The 20752-nt window shown below is 36.1% G+C and overlaps 1 protein-coding gene and 1 non-coding gene across 2 annotated transcripts in view; one reads left to right on the top strand and one right to left on the bottom strand.

Moving 5' to 3' along the window:
- Positions 1-404: 404 nt before the first annotated feature.
- On the bottom strand, positions 405-476 carry Trnam-cau (transfer RNA methionine (anticodon CAU)). The gene has a single exon. It is a non-coding gene; the product is annotated as a tRNA-Met (tRNA).
- Positions 477-4109: 3633 nt separating this feature from the next.
- The window catches only part of LOC103576175 (J domain-containing protein DDB_G0295729), a 41822-nt gene continuing 25179 nt past the window's right edge, over positions 4110-20752 (top strand). Inside the window, exon 1 of the mRNA XM_008556270.3 lies at positions 4110-4466. The gene's annotated coding sequence lies outside the window, so the exon portion shown is untranslated. The remainder of the gene's footprint in view (positions 4467-20752) is intronic.

Here is a 20752-nt window from a genome sequence, read left to right as displayed (position 1 = left end):
TGGGCAATAATTTGACATGCAAGCGGTCTTAAAATTCATCGCGACGTTCATTCGATTTCTTGGGCGTGCCATACACTCGAGAGTTGAAGGAGGCATTAAGAAGGTGGAGGTGGAGGTGGAGGTGAATGTGGAGGAGGAGGACAAGGAGGAAGAAGCAGAGGAGGACAATGCCCAACTCCTCAGAAAGGAATTTGTGCTCGTGAACTCAGATGAACTCCCAAACCGTTGTCTCTCTGCATGGGTGGCATACAATAATAATCTGTCGTGGATTTTTATTTACACCCCATCAGATTTAAATAATTAAAAACAATTAATTTACCTCGGGTTACTCCTAAAGACCGTATGACTTTGGTGATATATTGAGTACGTAATAATAAAAAAAAAAAAAAAAAAAAAATAAATGCTAGCAGAGCGTGGTTTCGATCCACGGACCTCTGGGTTATGGGCCCAGCACGCTTCCACTGCGCCACTCTGCTCTTGTTGTCTACAAACTGGCTCAAGCACATATATAAGTTTACTCGAGCACAGTAGCCAGCAAGTCTTGTGTACAATACAATTTACAAGTGTTTTAAATTTTTATTACAAACAAAAGGCGTTCAGTGTTTTATAATTTAAACACACTGAGAAATCATCACTTTCATCGCTCGCTACCAGCCGAATAACTTAACAAGTGATATATAGATACATATGCATATAAATGTATATATTATACGTATATATATGAGTTCACTCTCGTTTGCACTTTCTTTTTGGCAGACGACCCGAGAATGTTCCTATCCTACAACGTGCAACACACTAGAAAGTTTGAATTTAAAATGAGACGAGTAATTTTGTCATGCTGTGAAATTTTCCGCTCTCGAATTTTCCTCTAAATTAGCTTACTTATTTATTACATAGACATCCACATACATATACATAAATTTGTTATATAATAATATTTTAAATAAAATTTATTTGCTATATAACCGCGGAATAATTTAAAAATAAAGTGTAATGTTAAGTATCTTTACTTAGCGATTGAAAATTAGCATAATCGTTTGTGTGGATGTAAATGTGCACATGTACTGGGTATAGAGAGCAATAGCCGCAACGACTTAACAATCATTAATCAAGTAGATACGTGTATCAAGTAGACATCGACACGTTTCGCCGATCTACTCGCAACCAGACCCGGCAATTATTATTTATATTGGAAAATATGCCTGTTTATCGAGAGAGGACGGCGAGCTACCGTTCCTCCTAACAACCTTCTCCTCCTCATTCGTCATAATTAAATCCTGGATGATTTGCCGTATGCTATTTTATGCATATCCGTATATATATTAGCACTAAAAGAGCTGGGTACGTGTCGGGTATATCGCGTGTTTGGTCTATCGAGCCGTGCCCATCGGACTCGAAAGCGATCGACGATGTAATGCCACGGAAGAGATCGCACTCGTCAAACAACCCAACCAACCGATCAGTATGTACAGAGTTACTATTAAGATGACTCTTAATGCTCTATCTATTCTCCGTTAAAACTATTTTCCGTGCTCGCTGGTCTGAGAGAATACTATATATATATACATATTCTTCACAGTTATATTGGGTAAACCTATATAGCAGCTGGAAAAAGCGCGATTCCCGCGATATGCCGTAAAAACGAAAGACATAAAGGAGAGAGCAGAGATTTGGCGCCTAATCGGGAGCGATCGCTTTCGAAACAAAGCCACGATTAATCCATTTTCGGAATCATCACTGTATTTTATGTGTGTAATCTCTATTATCATTGTTTCAACTCATCCATTGCAGGATTTGCTTTTCGAGATTTCCAATGCAAGGAAGATCGGGGGAGAAATTTCACTCTGTTCATGACTTTTCACTTATTTTTAAACAAATCAGACTAATTTTTGATTGACAAAGTTAATTATCAGTTAAACTTTGATAAATTTTTTTATATTGATTTCTTTACTGATATTTTTGTAAAAAAACGGATGAAGAGATATGATGTCAAAATTAAATGAAAGCCGAGCGATAGGGACGGGGACAAATACAATAGTTATTGATTTCCATGAAACCTTGCAAAGTATAAAGTGGGGTTGAATTATAGTATGACGGTGTATTTATACAGGACGTAAAAGATGGTTTTGAGAAAAATTAGGGGAGTCTTTAAATCATTTTCATGATCGAGCAGTATCTTAAAGGCGGGCAACGACTCTGGTATATCGTATAACAATCTAAAACCGGTTGTGTTGGGATAAGGCCCCTCTTATCGAATGATTCTCCCGCCTGATACACAGGGCCACGTGCGGGCCGATTGGGAATGTGCCTCGCAATAAATTAGTACAAGACCTCACTACTCGCGAATGAAGCGAGCCCGAGGTAAAGCCAGAGCCAGAGTCCGAGCTCAATACAAGACAGAGGTAGAAAGAGTGCCTGAGGAAATTCAACTCTTGTTGTTTTTACGGATGAATAAAATCTCAATTACTGTCATCCAATCCGTGACAAGGTTATTGAGTTTTTAAAATATTTTTTAATTATTTCTGTTTAATCAAAATGACAGGCCAGGAAACCTGTCATTAGACTATCTATCGTTGTTTTTATTTCTAGCTCCTATTGTACATCTCTCAAGGCTGTCAAAATAATTTTGATATCTCGTCCGTTGATGCAAACAACCTGATATATATTTATATAAAAAATATTATCTCTGGGCCACAGCAGAACCGGAATTCGCGGTCAAGTTCTTTGTAAAAATTCAGGTTCCTTCTACACTACTTCAGCGGCCATCAGGAAGAACTCACGTCCTCTACTCTGCATTAAGGAAAAACGTAAAGAGCTTAATATAATAACTCGGTTTTATTTTTTATTTACTGAGCCATCGTCATCGCCGTTATTATTATATTACATTACAAATAATACAAGCGCTGGGTAAATGATAAGTGGTGCTATGCATTCAGAGCGGCAATGCCCTGTGATTTAAGACACTACTAACGCGTGCCTTTAGCATGTACACAGATAGAGTCAAGGAGAGAAAGAGAAAAAGACACCAGACAAGCCATTTTCATTCGGAATTTATTAATATCTTTAACAAACGAATAAACTCAAATGAAACGGCCATTACATTTGAATTAATTTTCTCGGTAATTTGTTTTTTTATTTATTACGGATATTCCATTATTATTATTATTATTATTGTATTGTATTGTATATAGACATTGCATTATTAAAAAAGACAATAACACACGTCACACAGTGAGAAAAATATAACTCACATATGGGCAGCGAATTGGAGTGCCGGAAAAAAATAAAAAAATTTAAAGCTCACAAGAGACCGGAGATGATACTCATCCGGCTATTCTATGTCGAATTATATTAAGTAAACCGTCTTGCGTTATATTACATTACTTAAAAGGGAATTAAATAATTTATAAAAGTGTATGTGATACGGAAACTCCGTGAAATCAGTTTTCTCTGTATAATAATTTCCGATGTCTCGGGCAGTGTGTCTTGCTCTATGTGATATGCCTGAAAATAATAATGACGATAATAATAATAATAATAATAATGATATGGAGAGACGAGGGGGATAAAAATAATAAAGTGAACTGAAGCTGGAGCTGAAGAAGAGGAACCTCTCAACCTTGGTCTCTTCCCGACGAGAATCCACGGCATTTAATCTGGGAGCAACATCATCATAGCATGGATCGTGTCTACACTATTATTAGAGCCAGAAGGCTGAGTTGTAACGTTGCGCTACCGGTTTTTGTACGTTAGACCAAGACGGCTTCAGCATCTGATATTTTTTTAAAATTTACTATAACTCAATTTATTATTTTATTTTTTTTTTAAAATTCGATTTAACTTTAATTTATAAAATCGTAGATTCCTGTCCTGGTTCTGGTCTTGGTCTTGGGCTCAGTCTGGTCTTGCTCTGGGTCCTCGTCTTCGTCTTGATCTTCGTCCTGGTCCTGGTCTTGGTCCTCGTCTAGTATTCTCGTCATCAAAGCATCTAGCGCGTTTCTCTCGGCGTTTCCCCCACTAAAATTCTGGAACCGACTGCCGGCGATCGTAACCGAGCGTAAACGGACTTGTAGTTCTCCCGTAGTCAACTTTTCAGTCTTACACGTCAAGCCGGTTCGTGCGGTCGTGTTTGTTATTCTCACCGTTTACTTGCGATATTTATTTTTTACTCCAATATTTCTCTTATACCGTAACCATAAACATCATCCTCAACCACGCGAATGTTCTCATAATTATTTTTTAAAAATTCAAAATTATTTTTATTATTTTATGCAGATTTTCAAAGAGTAATTAAGTAACAAGTCTAAGTGGAATCCAGTGCAAGCGACACATCGACAGTGAGAACTTATTTTAGTTGGTGGAATTTTAAAAAATAGATTTACTGAACCGGAAGTTGGATTCCCTACGACAACCCGTGGATATTACTCTTCGTAGCTGCCAAGGAAGACGACGGATACGAACGTAAGGTAAGAATCAATAGACTTCTCTATACTTGTGCTCTCAGCACTTTAGTACACTCTTCACATATTTAAATATACATGTGTTGGTTTCCGTCCATGTGTTGTAACCCACCGTCCTCTGTATGTGTTGTCTACACATACATATATATATATACATATATACAAATATATATAAGCCGAGGGGTTTAGACGCTAGTGTATAATAGGAGTAGAGGGATCAGAAGAGGACGCGATGCGCATTCGCTGAAATCCGTCATCCATTTTTGCTCCAACTGCTGTTGCCGCATTACTGTATATTTTTTTACGCAACGTCAGAATCACTAAATCGCTTGAATTGCGAAGATTAAATTTTTTATTATTATTATTGTTTATAATTACTTTAACAGTACAAATTATAAATATGGCTTGGTTTAATTTGTCAAATTGGATTGTCGCAGCTGCCGCTCCGCTCACTCGCACGTTAACGTTAATTTCTCAGGGACAAATTTTTATCCAAGTCCCAATTAAATTAAATGTGCAAACATTCGTGTACCGTTAGATGTACTGACTACTGTTGACGTTGTTATTGTTGTTGTTGTTGTTGTTATTATTATGCCGTGGCGCAACGTGATATCCAATGATATCGGGGCACGTGCCTGCTGCACTTGGATCCTGCTGCTGCTACTTCTACGTCTACTACTTCAACTCCGACTCCTGCTGGACTGCATAACATATAACGTAGTCGTATGTATGTATTGCATAACTTGCTGGACGATGGCCCTAATGAGACACGTAAAGAGGCAAAGAAGGCAGAGATACATTTGTGTTTACCAGCAAATAATCTCACGAGTCCCACGTCCTTCTGAGATGGATCGGAAACAGCCGATCATTAGATCCTAAAGTTCGTTGACCTTTTTATGTCATGTTTGTTTTCATTCCAGCTTACATCTATCGCTTATGCAGACTCAACTCGACTCCTCTCAATGTCTTTCGTCACCGCCGCATCAGACGTTACTCCAACGTACAAAGTCCACATCCACGTCTATTCCAATCAATTCTGAATTTCGTTATCAGAGCAATTCAAACTCAATCCTCTTTCCCTTCTCATGCTGAATCTCTCTTTATTCGCCAAGTCTTACGACAGAACTCTGTCCAAATCTGGATCCGAGTGATTCACCTCCCGATCGAGTACCGAAAGAGGATTCTCCAACTAGTCATCCGCTGACTAACGTCGGCCCACTGGCTAACAAAAAATTTGAATATCTTTTTATGCCGTCATTGAACGGAGCAAATAATTAAACATGAGTAAACACGGTTGTTAGCTCGCTGGAATTAACAATGCTCGGGTGAGAGGACGACGGGATCCTTTGAAGGTTGTATATATTTAATTACATTTAATTACTCAATAGTAATTAAAACTGACAGGTTTCAATCAACTACAAACTTTCATTTTCCCAACCAATCTTTTTCTTCAGCACAATAGATATACATATATACGGGTATATAAATACCTATAGGTATATGTAGCGTAGATGTAATCTGACAATGATTTAATAAAATATTCAATGCTCAATAATAATGAAGATTCTCTAGAGTTTTCATAGAGTACACGGCCTCGGTCATGGTACCGTTTAAAAACATTACATTCATAGTTCACTAGATATGTCTATATATATATAATAAGCCAACACTACACTAGAATTTATACATGGAATTATTCTACTATTACTACTACTACTACTACTACTTCTTATTGTACATATATATAAATATATAATGAAATCATATATATTAATAAAGTTACAATTGAATGGTAATATCATCCGGTGGTAAAAGTACCGTTCAATTACTCCAAAAAAATTTCATCAGTACATTAAACTCATTAATACATTTATATATATATAAAGATATTTATTATGGTTTTATCTGAATGGAAAAAAAAAATACATTATTATGTTACACTTAAATTATTTTGTTTTTAGCGAGTAAAGTATTAAAAACCGGTCTCATCTTGTTCATTGAATCGGATTACTCGAGCACGTGTATATTTACGTCTCGTCATTCCCGTGTGGGACCACCGAAAAAGTCAATTTTACGACTTCCTAAAAGTCGTTATTTTTATTTCGTCAAATTCACGCGAGAGACGACATCGACATCGACTACGCTATTAAATAAACATATAAAAATAAATAAAATTATATACGAACGAGCGGTATTTGAAGGCGACGGAAACGAGACAGGGGTGGCGAGGATCGATGTATATATAGATATAAATATACCGTTTGGCTGAAAATTTGAGTGCTGTCGAGTCTACTCCAGTCCTTGTGTTGTGTATTGAGCTGATGGGATATATGTCCGTGTCACGAGTTAGGGACATTTGTTTCGTGTGCACGCAATATACAGCCACGATGTCGTACGTGAAAAGAAGAGACGCAAAGGCAAAGAACAGCTTGAGGAGGAAGAGGAAGAGGAGGAGATTCAAAATGAGAATGAGGATGAGGATGAGGATGAGGTCGTCGAGTACGTCGAAAAAATTAAAAGAGGGAGAATGAAAGAATATAAAGTTGAGGGAGTGCCGTTACAACAACGTCCTCGGTATACTTACAATTTTTAGTACGTGGCAAGCACAATAAACTCCTATCCGGAGGGATTATAAACAAGAGGGATGCAAGTCATATATATATATATATATATATACAGTACATGCTCACACCCGTCAATAGCAAAGCAAATGGATGAGGGGGCGGAAGGCTGCTTATAAATTTTTATGAAAGCGTAAATCCTCGGCGGTCTTGCGAAAAAGGATGTTTGTTGTAAATTTATAATATTCGATGCTGGTTTTTGTGGTTATTAAAAATATAATGATATTAAGCTAATCACTGGAGGTATTTATGAGTGTGTGTATGCACATATATTGTATGTATTTATAGTCACGAGAGATTTTACTTGTTAGATTATTTACAGAGATACTGATGGTAATGAAACTCTCGCTAGATTGGATGAGAGTGTGGGGGTGATCTAGATCGTGAGATCCAAGACTCATTTGCCTGATTCACTACGTACACCATACCAGCAATCTCAAGAGCTCTGTTCTGAATATAAGTATATATGTACTTGTACATGGATAAATCTCCCTTGTCGCTGGGACCTTTTACTTACATACTGTGTAAGCTAAAAAAAGTTAAATAAAGACGATGAGATCCATCGTATCGAGGAGTACGGAGCAGGGTGAAAGTGACGCTTCTCTTCTTCTTGTTATTTTTTTTACTTAGGAGACGCGATCGATACGAATTTAGAAAGCCAACATCTTCTCCCAGAATCAGCCATTTTCCTTGTTCACATTTTTAACTTTTAATAAAAATGTCAATTAATTATCCGGCGGGAAAAAATATATTATTACAATAAATAAATAAATAAATTTAAAAATTAGAGATCCTTGACATAGACACGCGACAATAAATTCACAATAAATTACTGAAGAAAGCGTATTTAATTTTTGTGTCAATAATACGCATAATGTCGACGAGTTTTTAAAATATTTATGTTTTTTTATTTATTTATGTAATTGCCAGGTTAACAAACCGCAGAGATAGACTCAAGGATAAGCTAAATTGCAAGTATCCCAGTATTTTGAAAGCTAAATATGTCTGCGTCGATTGTAATGAAAATTTAAAAGTCAGATGATAGTAAATATAAATTTATATTAAATTTTACACTGGTTTTTACTCCCAAGTGCAGACTAAAGACCATGACCTCGACGACTGTACGAAGATCAGATATTAAATTAATACCTTATCGTGTTAATAATCGGAATTCCATGTAGTTTTATTTTTCTTGTTGATAAATTCAAATAACTGTCTCAGTCTCACATTCCTTATCTAATTATATTTACTCATCACCTTATCAGTTGTGAGTCTACAGTTTCATATTTAACTTGTTGTTATTATTATTACAGTATTATGTTGTTATATATATCTACATTTCTTTTTTAGCTTTTTGCTCAAGTCTTTAACGTGATTCGTCGACAAGTTGAGTGAGAATGGCCGTGTAAATCGATAGGCGTGACGAGAGTTAGACACCGAGTCGCTGAGTAGAGGGCGAACGTGAGAGTTTGTCCGGTGAAGTTTCGAGTATCGAATGTCCGTACTCCTCGACGAGGATCCTCTTTTTATACTTTATGTGTCTCGCTGTTTTCTTTGCCTTCCTTACATGCTACCTACTACTACTACCACTACAACTTCTTCATACATATGTACACATATATGTACAACTACTATTCCAAGCAGCTTTTCATTTACGAGACTCATACATTGTGTACAGTACTGCAACCCACAACTATTCTATTGTCCGGTTTATAACAGTTGGCCGGGTTCAACTGTTGACGTATATAGTAATATACTATACCGGAAGTCGGATTACAATGGGAGAACATCATGCTCGGCTTCTGCCATAGAATTGCACATTTTCGATTCCATTTATCTGCAGAACCCTGTAATAAATTCCATATGGTTTCCTCATTCATTTGGAGTATATGTTTATATTTTATTTTATCGTTATTACTGATACATATTTGTGTCAAACTGTTACATAGACGGGTTGAAGATAACGAAAAACAAAAAAAAACATTTTCAACACCTTTTGTAATAAATAACAGTCAGATTAATCGGAGATAAACGGGCTCATTAATCACTCTTGCATTATCAACACACTTGTGTTATGTATTGTTCATGCGTGTGTCAGTCCATCTATAAAACCAACAGCAGCAGGAGTAATCGTTAACGTACGTCATGATGTCGAATTCGTATCCTGGTACAAATATTTATAATTTTTCCTTATCGAGCATTGTGACAGGCATTTTATTTTCGTAAGACTCGATGGAATTTAGAGTGGACGAGAACCAATAAAGAGGGCATACATTTTATGAGGGAGAGAGAGATTTTTAGGGAGAGAGAGAGAAAGAGAGAGCAGGTCTATTTTAAGTAGACGAGGATGCCTCTGGCTCAAAACTACTCTCGTCTATGCGACGTTATATCTCGGATAGAAAAGACCTATTTTACATGGCAAGTGAGATCGTGTGATACTTTACTTCTCTTATAAATTTATTACCGCTTGTACCACTTGAACATGATAATCTTGTGGTCTTGTAAGTCTGTCGAGTTGGCTAGACCGTGTATTTTTTTTTTTTTACTTTTTTTTTCTTAAATTTGTTACCCAGTCTCAATGACACTTCCCCTCCAATTGTCCGGATCCTGGAGGACAATAAAATTTCAAGTGCACTTTACTCCAACAGGGTTTTTATTGTCTGAAAAAATGAGTTTCTGACCTGGTTGGGCTCGTCCTTCAAACACCTGCAGTTCGCAGAAAGATATCCTCTTTGTTGTTAAGTACGTATTTTTTTCTAAAATCGCCTACCTGGATTTTGTAATAAATATCTTTTCTTATTATACTGTACATCTTTCTCCGGTCTTTCTATTTATTTTCCTAGAGCTCTTACTTCAAAACTGTGTACTCTGCAAATTTTTTCGAATATCTTATTATTTGCACAGCTTTCCTGTTACTGATACGTCAAACAATTGGGTCAATATTATTTTTCGTTTTAAATTATAATGCGATAAAATATTTTTTCGACAACGTCTAACCAGACTACAATTTATTATTTTTTACAATAAAATATTATTAATAATGTATATATATATATGCATATATTTTTTCAACATATTCACAGTACGCATACTAAATCACAAATTATTAAATATTCAGAGCATACTTTTTTAAAATCGCCGCGCATATTAAATGACGTTTAAAAAATTCCGCAAAAACACATTTTTTTTTTTTTTTTTTTTCAAATTTTTCCATAAATTTCCACGTGTATAAACACGAATATTGAGTGTTAATATGAGGTCATTGACTTGTGCGGATTCTGAAAAAACATACACGCGATGCTGTTAGCACGAGTCGCACCTGCGCCGTAGATTTTTTATCCTAAAAAATTTTTCATCACCGGCTCCTGTGTATAATTTTTTTCTAAAAAAAACTGTAACAAGTAATTTAAAACAACTTATCAACATACGAGTGGGAGGAGATGAAAATAAATAATTTAAAAAGAATGTAAAGTGAGCGAATGGGTGACTGAGTTTGGTGGATATCCGCATTATGTAAGAGACCGTGGAACGAACGGTCTGGCATCGGGAACACGCCACGCGTGTTCGGCATGTACGAGCTGTTCACAAACTCTGTAGTCTGTACAGTACTCTAAACTCTCTTGACGTAATATAATAATGCGAGTACGAGAGTTGAGTCGGAGTAAAACCACCACGTAACAACGCGCTTCTAAGAGGAGGTGCAAGCCCCGGTGTCGAGTCCGAGTTGCGTAATCTTCTTACCTGGCAGGTTAACTTTTCCAATTCCGTTTTCATTTACACCTTCACTTAAAATTAAATCCAACAATTCTCTCAGCATTATGTGAATAATTTATCACTTTAGCTCTACACTAATTATCAGTTATATATATTTCTCACGTGCGTGCTTGTCTTTGTTGCGAGCAATAGACACTTGCCTATTTTCCATAATTTATTTTTAATTTATCTTACGTCCAAAAATATCCGTTATATCTATAAATATATATATATATAGATTAGAGTAATGCTCATTGGAAAATAAAATCTTAAACGCAGCGGAGGGCAGCGCACCGAGACGCCCGAGAGTCCTCACCGTTATGTAATTCCGCTAAATTGTCGAGCTAGTAATTCAAACAAAAATAATATAAATTCTTATCTTTTTGTTAAGTAATTCCAGCAAAACTAGTGTTTCAGAGACAATGAGATCTGAGGGAAAAAAATATAAAATAAAAGGAGAACAAAAAACCAGAAGTTGGCTTAATGATTTAAAAAGTATATTCGAGGAGATTTAAAAACTTACTCAATGTAACTTTAATCGGCTGAAAAAAGTCCACGGATACAAGTCGTAAAGTTTAGAGTTGCAATAAAAAGAGTTTTAAAAATATATATATTACTTTTATCCGTAGCCCGCAATTAGTCTTATCGCCCAACGGTATCGTTAAAATACTCAAGACTTTTGGTACCACGTGAATCATGCTTTATATTTATCCATTGAATCACTCAACGATGATGAATCAATTTTTATTTGTCATTTCAAACTCTATTTTTTTTTTTTTTCAATTAATCTATTGAACAATCAGACGCAATAAGTTCAAATAAAAAATTCTTATCAGCATTTACAGAATTTATTCCGTTTTAAAAAATGTGAAGAGTGTTACTGACAAATCGAAAGTATTGATCATTGAGTCCGATAATTGATATATTTATATATATATAAAAGGTGTGTGTTGAGATGAAAAACTTTCGCGTGTACCCAGTTCCCACGATACCTCCGCGGATGCACGTCGTAATAATCTGGTGTTCATGCTGATGTTCGCATGTGCGAGTAGACCCTGGCTCTAAGAAAATGTCTACATACATTAATGTCTCATTGTAGTAGTAGTAGTCCTAGTAGTAATAGTAATAGTAATAGTAATAGTAGTAGTAGTAGTAGTAGTAGTAGGAGAGAAGAAAGCAGCCGTGCAACATCAGCAGGAGAGTAGTAAAGGCATCTGCAGTAAAGCACAACCGCAGTCAGAGAGCCACTCCCGTAGATGAAGACGAGAGTGAGGTCGTTCCTTGCTCCTTGGCCCCTTTATTAAATAATAATTGCAGCCGTTTCTCTGCAACCATTCCACGTATTATTAAATTCTTCCGAGTTCTTCGGCCTTGGATGATGATGATGATGATGATGATGATGATATGACAAAACGCATTTCAGGAAGTCACAACTAAGCTAAAAGATTCAGACAACAAGAGTCACGGATCTCTGTTAAGTAATCAGCCAGATAAAAGATACCCAGCATCTAGCACCTAGACAAGTGTCATTGGGTGGAATACTGCCAGAGATAATCTGTATCTACACACATGTTCCTATAGTCTTTGGTCTCTGGTCTCTAGTCTCTAGTTCGCTTACGTCCTGACTATATTTAACGGAGAGGATAAACGACCGATAGAATATGCAATCGATCGGTGCCAAGTGCCACTTTTAATCCGGTTGTCTGCATCGCTCCTAATTGTAATCCAATGAAATTCATCTGGTACATGGCTGATGTATTGTCAGAGTCTTGGGAGCTCATCGCACTAGTTTTCATGTCATCTAAACGGAATTCGCTTACACACAATAGAGCCGTGTTGTTAAATTCAGGTGTTGTCAGCTTAATACACGACATATGTACTTTTTAATATTTATTTTTACTTGTTATGCATATATATGTAACACCTGAGGTGAAAGGTGTGTATGGCATAATAATTCTGATGACGCGACAAGCATTGGAATTCGCTATACGAGTACAGTTTAGTTTTCAGAAATGCCACATACCTTTCCACTTGGGTATTATATATTATTTACACCAAGGACGTTCGAACAGTTCAACCATGAATATCATTTTAGTTTTATTTATTTATTCATTATTATTATTATTATAATATCATAAATATATGTATGTATTGAACGAGCAGAGCCAGCAGAATTTAGCTGGGGAATAAAATAAAAAAATGCACGTTGATAGTCCCCTTCGCTCCATCTTGGTGAGTGGATTGGTACATCGTAGGCGTTGGAGATAAGAGAATGTCTTAGGAGTACAATCGTGAGCTATTCTTATATATTTATATGTATATGTACATTGTATATAAGAGCATACTCCTTAGCTCTGAAAGCAAAGAATACAGGCCTGTAAATTTATAAACGAAAAATAATTTAATGGTTCTTAAAGTGTGTGCATTAAAAGAGTAAAGATTGCTGTTATTTTATGGGTTTTAAGTATAAATATATATTTATTTCGAAACTTTCAATGAGTATTGCAATTTACTTAACTGCCGCAAATGTGTACCGAGCGAAATATATAATGTGGCTAAAAATAATTCATCAATATATATTTATATAGCATGCTGGTGGTTTAAAGGGGAGTAAAAAGCTTAAACAATTAATTTTTTTGATTTCAGGTGAGTACTGGTGGTGAATGGGGAAACGAGAGCTATTGCGAACACGCGGTTTTGTGAATCCACATCGGTATTGGTGGTAAAAATGTAAGGAAACCTGACCCCGTTCCGGCGAGTTCGGCACCGTCTCTCGACACGCGATCTCGGTTCCTTTCAAGTCATCATCAAGTTAGGATGGGATGCAGACACCTGGTACTTGGATGTAACGGAGTGCCGCATCGTTCACCACTTGATAATGAATGGACACTTGTTTCCTGCGGTGACACGCCCTGTTCATCGATATATTTTAGTAGCATCCACTATAATAATAATAATAATAATAATAATAATAATGATAACCATAACCACTGCTTTATAAATAAAACCTCAATCTAAATATATTTATGTACATGCACAACAACTGTTGTATGCTTTTAAGTGCATAAATATCACATCTCGGTGCTAAAAATAATTTAACGCCAGAGTTTTATTAATAACTTTTGCGCTGGACACCAATTACCGATGGCGATGCCGTCGCGGGCGTTAATTGAGACACGGAATTCTCATGAAGCGCTCAATAATAATGAAAATAATAATAATAATAATAATAATAATAAGCTATATCACGGTGAGTCGGCGCTCTCAAGTCGAAGCTAATTATATACACTAACGAATGGAAATCAGAGTCCCGATGCGTCGTGTAGCGGATAGCCTCGTTTTCAATCGTATTCTCCAAAGCATCTCGCTAGAATTTCTCGAGCTGTCCTGATCTCAGCCGCCGCCAGCGTGCCTCTGCCTCGCGTAGATCTGCCGGAGAGATCTATAAAAAATGAAAAGTCGTAAAAATATAAATAAAACGACTGCTTTAAGGTACTAACAGAGGAGTTGGGTGTATTCATCGTATATAAACTACTCTGGTGTGTTGTTGCTGCTGCTGTTGCTTGTTCTCTACACTCCGTTCCCGAATTCTTGGGCTCCGAGATACTCGTAAATAGTACGAGAGGCTTTGAAAAAAAATAAAGGAGGGAAAAAACGAGAGCCTGCTCCTCAGAGCATCTATGGAAGGTATTCAAGCTCCTCATCTTCCCCCGAGGATCCACCAAGCCTGGACCGGTCTCTTCAGCCGCCCTCTAAAGAATATATACACATGAGTCTGCAGTGAAATCACCTGCCTCTTCTAAAGTCTACATATATATATATATATATATACAACAAACACTCTGCTAGTGTACTCTGTAGATACACAAGAGAGAAGAGAGTAGTAGATCGTCGACGCTCTCTCGGACCCTAACGAGCCGTGGGAATAAACTGCCGGCTTGGGATAACGATCAACTACACAGAGGGTGCAGCAACCAACCGATTCCTGGTGGCTTCCAATTTACATTCGCAGACGCCCCTTACGTAATTCACGGCGTACGCGCAATTATCACGTTCACTCGTGACGGAAAAATCTTTGGGAATTGACGGGTTAGGTACCGAGTAATCTCCAACACGATCCTCCGATATAACATACACACACCCATCTACTCATACATCACCGGGTATTATATATCACGCGCGTAATCTCCTTGATATATTTATCTTCTGACGCACTTTTAGTGGGCTCGCTCGCTCCGAGAACAACATAAACATCAGCATCAACATTATTGGGCTTGTGAAAGCAACGAGATTTCGTCGGTGGGTTCCTCGTCGGTGTGTTGTGTGTGACGCAACAGAAAACAGACGGAATCGGAACATTGCAGCAGGTTGTACTGGGCGATGCTGGTGGAGTCGAGGGTAAGGTTGGAAAAGAGGCGGCAGCGAGAGCAGGAGGCACGACCATACCCATCACCAGCAACCACCGTCCTCGCGTCTCTCCTCTCGGCTCTCATTTCAACACGATAAAACTTTCACCGGCTTCAACGCCGTCTACTCACAGTGTGTACTACCTGTGTGCATTTGCTCATACTAACGCGACCACCACTTATTACATTAATCAACAACTCACCCGATTATTATTTTTATCAAAACTATTTATATATATATATAATATATAATTCAAACTTATGAGAAAATATAAATTTACGGTCAGCTAATTTGTCGACGTCCAAGCAATTGCAAGTGAAAAGGGCAAATAGTTAAATTTTAAAATAACACATTTAATTACGCAATAATTTTATTAACGTTAAATGTTATTTACGGTTTTATTAGGTAATAATTAACTACCGATAAACAGAGTCCTTTCCATCTAACAGTAAATTTATTTATTTTAAAAAAAAATTATAAATTATAAATTACAAGTAATGGGTAAAAAAAAAGTTTAATAAAACTAAATAAAATAAATAGTGGAGGTATTTATGATTGAGAAGTAAGTAAGAAGCAACGACTAGCTAAAAGACAGTCTCGAAACGTCAACAAGACACGCTGATTGTTGTGCTGCCCGTAATAACTCTAACGGTCTGTTGGTACTGAGGAGCTACTTGGAGGTAAGACTTGAGTAGTAGTTGCGCGTTCTGGGAAAAGCTCTTTGAAGAAGCCACTCTTCTTGCGGAAGAAACTATCTCGCGACTTGTACATTTAACGTCGTCGCGTTCGCGATCACGTTCGCGTTCATCGTCTCGTCGCGTATTATGTTATATACTATATAGTATATACCGAGTTTCCAGTTTTGTTGTATTGGGCATAAAACGGGACGCCACATCGCACGGTATTCCCGTGAGACGCGAATAAAGTCGATCTCTTCTTCTTCTAGATCTTCTTGTTCCTCTCTTCTATATAATATTATACCAGTGGTTGATGCTCATTCTCTATATTCTCTTCTTTTCTCCACTAAACTATACTTGTTTGCTCCACTCCAGCAGCAATGGGACGCTCCGATCTGACAATCGGTTTGATAAATCTTTGCATCGCCTCGAGCGACATCCAATTCTCCGATATATGTGTCATTATCATTTTAGTCTCAAGGGGATCATTATGACTGGGGTTCGTTAAGACAGACTTCAATGCTGTAATACTTGTCATCATGACAGTAAATATTATTTTTCCTATAAATGGTATAACGACAGACGTGTTTGTTACGTCAACCAAGTAGTTTTATTCTCTCTCTCTCTCTCTCTTTCTTTCTTTCTATATATGTATATATAAATATATTGAGGTGAGTCAATCTTAACCCGACTACCAAGACTACACACTACCACGACGACAATTGCTGCGTAAAAGCTTACGACATTATTATTTTTTCTGGCCTCGACACCAAACATTTTTCGACTTAATTCACTTATTGGTCAACAGAACTTTATTTTTTTTTATATAAAACATGACATTAAAATTTTCCAACTAAAATTTCAACTCAATATCAATTTTTTTAATTTTATATTCCACTAGAGCAAAAATTTTCATGATACTTGGGCCAATAATTTTTGAATTCTTTTTAGAAACGATAAATTATAAAAAAAAAATATTTTAAAAAATTGCACCTGTAGTTTTGTTCATATTCTACATGTGCATTTTTTTATTTTTTTTTTTTTAAATTTAAATCGTTAAAAAAAAACCAAAAATTGTTAATTGTCTGCTAACTTCAGGATCATAAAATTTTCTTGCGCCAAGAAATCTTTTTTTTCTGTGATCTAACTTCTCTAGATAGATTATGATTAATTTCCTGATGAAAATTCACTATTTAATGGAATTACTCATAGTTTTTTTCCGAAGATTATTGCTGTAAAAAAAAAATACTACAATTATTTTCGTCTGGAAACTAAGTAAAAGTTTTCTTATTTTATTTAAATCGTATTCCAGATTCAGACAGCCGTCACAGACACCAGCTTTAAATCTTTATTAGACCTTATATATTTAAACTACTGCACTACTGTTTATAATTATTTACTTATTTATTTTATAACAAGTAAATAATCTTGTTCAATCGATCTTATTACTGTATTACTATCTACCGAGATTAAGATACGTATAATATTATATTACATAAACGTACGATAAAAAAATAGCACATACATATGTAAAAGTTATATAAATAGTACGTATGTACATAAGTAAAAACGAACGCATGCATGCGGAATGAATTTTGCAATCACAAATACCGTTGAGAATCCTCGAAGGTCGAGTAGTGAGTCGCGATGTGTCACACACTCTCATAAACAATAACATATATCTGTAATAACTATATGCGGATTATTAATTACCCTCGGCTTCGTCATCTCGATCTTTGTCCCAGTCATAGTACAGTAGATTATCATTTTTATCCCAGTTAATATCCAGCTGATTATGGAAAATAACTTTTAATATTTTATCTCGGCTACATAGTAGTTAATTTTGTCGGTAATCACTTTATTTTATTTTTATTTAATAATTTACTCAGTAACTCCTTGTTTACATATTCATTTTTACTCTTTAGTTAAATGCGTCTACTAAATTAAATCTCGTTCGTTTATTAAATAAATTAACTATTAAATCTTTAAAATACGGTAATTTATAAGTACGGGATATGGGAAAATTTAAATTATTGTAATAAAAAAAAATAATATGCAGTATATTACAGTAATAAACTCATTGAGTTATAAATTAATACATACTTTCATATATATTTATTTTTTTTTTAAGATTTTAAAAGTAAAATATTCGAAAAAAAAAATAAATGTTGTTTTAGAGACTCGTTTTCCGGGCAAATATTAACAGGAATACAGAAAAATTTTTCCCATGACATCACTTGTATATATATATATGTATGTATAAGTTATAACAGATCTAATATAAATGCAATAATCCGAACAATGTCACCCGATTATCGGTGTTCTTGTGTATGGATCGACTGTTTTCCCACGATATCAAAGTTCCTCTCAGATGATAGTTTCGCAATGTGTACTTTTATACAACACTACAGTTGTAGGTATTATATTATATACACTAACAGTAACAGAAGCACAACTATATAGAGTATGTAGGATAGAAAAAGATAAAAAGAAATGGTTTTTGCGCAACGGGTGACTCTCGCGACTCCCGCAGTGATAGAGAACGTACAAGTGTCCTTCAAAACCGCGCCACTTGTGTTGGCGCCAATACGGAAAGCCATAATTAACTACAAACCGGAATTTTTTTATTTTCTTTCTCTACAGTATTTTTATTTATCTCGAGCTCCTAATTATTTTTTATTACTCTTAATTAATTGTAAAAAAAATAAATAAAATAAAATACCGGTAGAAGCAGAGATAGAAACGGATAGAGAGCTAGATGTTTTAGTATTAATAGGAATAGAAATAAAAATAAAGATAAAGGTAAAAAATAAAATGGTATTTAATGTATCCAGCGTAAAATCTTACGAACCCCATGAGTCTATTCATCACCCGGCACGATAAGAGATCACGACGAATGAGAGAAAGGTCGAGGGAGGGGCCCGACCTTCAGGTCCAGCGAGTTAAAGGTCGTAGAATGGCGCGAGGAGAGTATATAATACTATACTGTGGGGTATACTATTATATAGTATAAAGAAAGAGTGCTGAGGAACAACATACGTACAAGAAAAGGAACAAGAGGAATAAATAAGAGGAATGAGAGAGGAGCAGCAATAAAATAAGACTAACAGGAGGAAAGAGTGGAAGAGGAAGAATAAAAATAAGAAAAAGGAGTGAAAGAGAAGTGGGATGTTGTATGAGATTAAATAAAACTCAGCACACACACCATATGGTCAGAGTGTAGATCCTGGAAGGAGATCCTTTGGGGCAAGACAAAGAGGAAACAACCGTGAAATGAAACAGAGAGATCGACCTTCGGCTACCCGAAGGCCGTTGGAAAAAAAATAAATGGAATTATGCGGTTGAATACGACGCCTGGAGCATCACGAAAATTTGAGGGATACATTCCTTAATTTTTTTCTTTTTTTTTTTTTATTATTTCTTGTACCTTTTTTTTATTTGAAAGCCTGAAAAGATGCATCTGAGTGTGTTGGCAGATTTCCATGTAAATTATTGGTTAAAAATATCCATGGAAAAATATATATTGGGGCTGCTCTGATGATGATGATGATGCTCTTTAATTTTCTCCACATTGAACATCTTTATTATTATTTTTTATACGAGGTATGCACAGTGTGCACGCGATTTAAAAACTGGGACTTACTCCAGAAGCATTTCAAGATTATGAGATGAGGGACAGACGGGTTGTGCTGTGGAGCAAAAAACAAGAAGAGCAAGATTTAAAGAAGATGAAGAAGAGTGAAGACGAACTAAATCGGGGTTTCATGCTCGCGACGAATCCGTGATTCATCCGGCGACTGGTCCGGCCCGGCTAAGTGGCCTTGGAAGGTCGAGGCCGGCACACTGAGAAACTCTTTTGCTCCTTCGGGCTGCTTTTCGATCACGAAGTACACGTGACACTCCATACACATCAGCGTTAAATAAAATTATTCACAGCAGCGAATCATGTTGAAAAATTTTATTTTTTTTTTTAAATAAAAATTTTTTACTTTATAATCCGCGTCGTGATGGAAATTTAAAAATTCAACAGAGGCAATACCAGTGTAGGCAACTTCTAGCCCCAAGCTAAACCAGCATCTCTCTCGCGTGTCTTAATATCTGGCTATATCTCCTCTCCCGGCTCTCGATCCGATTGGAAAAATAGCTTTGGAATTTCTGCCGTCGTCGAGGACGCCGATAAATCATAAACTCGTATATGCAGAACTCGTACATACACATGCACAAGTAACCAGTAAACTTAATATATTTCTCTTTCTAACGTTGGATACTTTCAATATTTTTTCTATACATTTATTTTATTATTTTTAAAATCCTCCTTTACTTGATTTTGCTTCTCGAGCATAAGCTGAGATGGAATTCTGTGATTCCCGCGATCACCTCACCGGCTACTTTTACTTGTTTATATAAATATTTTCATCCATACATGTGTTGCTCAACTTGAGGCTAGTAAATTTATTAAAAGCATAATGTAACCAATATAAATATAACCCACAGCCTGTTAATTTATTAGAGTGTCTACCTGTTACATACAACCACTGCTCCCTTAAAACTCGTTTTGGCTACTGAAAATTATGCCCGATGATTAAATGGGTTAGTGATGTATCGCGTGACGAGGCATCTTAAGCTTATAGTTCCAACCACCAACCAATGTATACATACATATATATATACAAAGAACGACTACACTGTAATAGGAAAGTGTGTATAGAACCCAGCTAATGTAACATTCCCCCCCTTGATATATCTACCACTCGCGATAGAGGTTCGGAGCAAGAGAACCTGGCATTAGGGTCTGCCCAAGGGTAAACGAGTAGCCTTACATCCAGCCACTTGG

Source organism: Microplitis demolitor, chromosome 3 (genome assembly GCF_026212275.2).
Source record: "Microplitis demolitor isolate Queensland-Clemson2020A chromosome 3, iyMicDemo2.1a, whole genome shotgun sequence".
Lineage (NCBI taxonomy): Eukaryota > Metazoa > Arthropoda > Insecta > Hymenoptera > Braconidae > Microplitis > Microplitis demolitor.
This window is presented reverse-complemented; position numbering and strand designations above follow the sequence as displayed.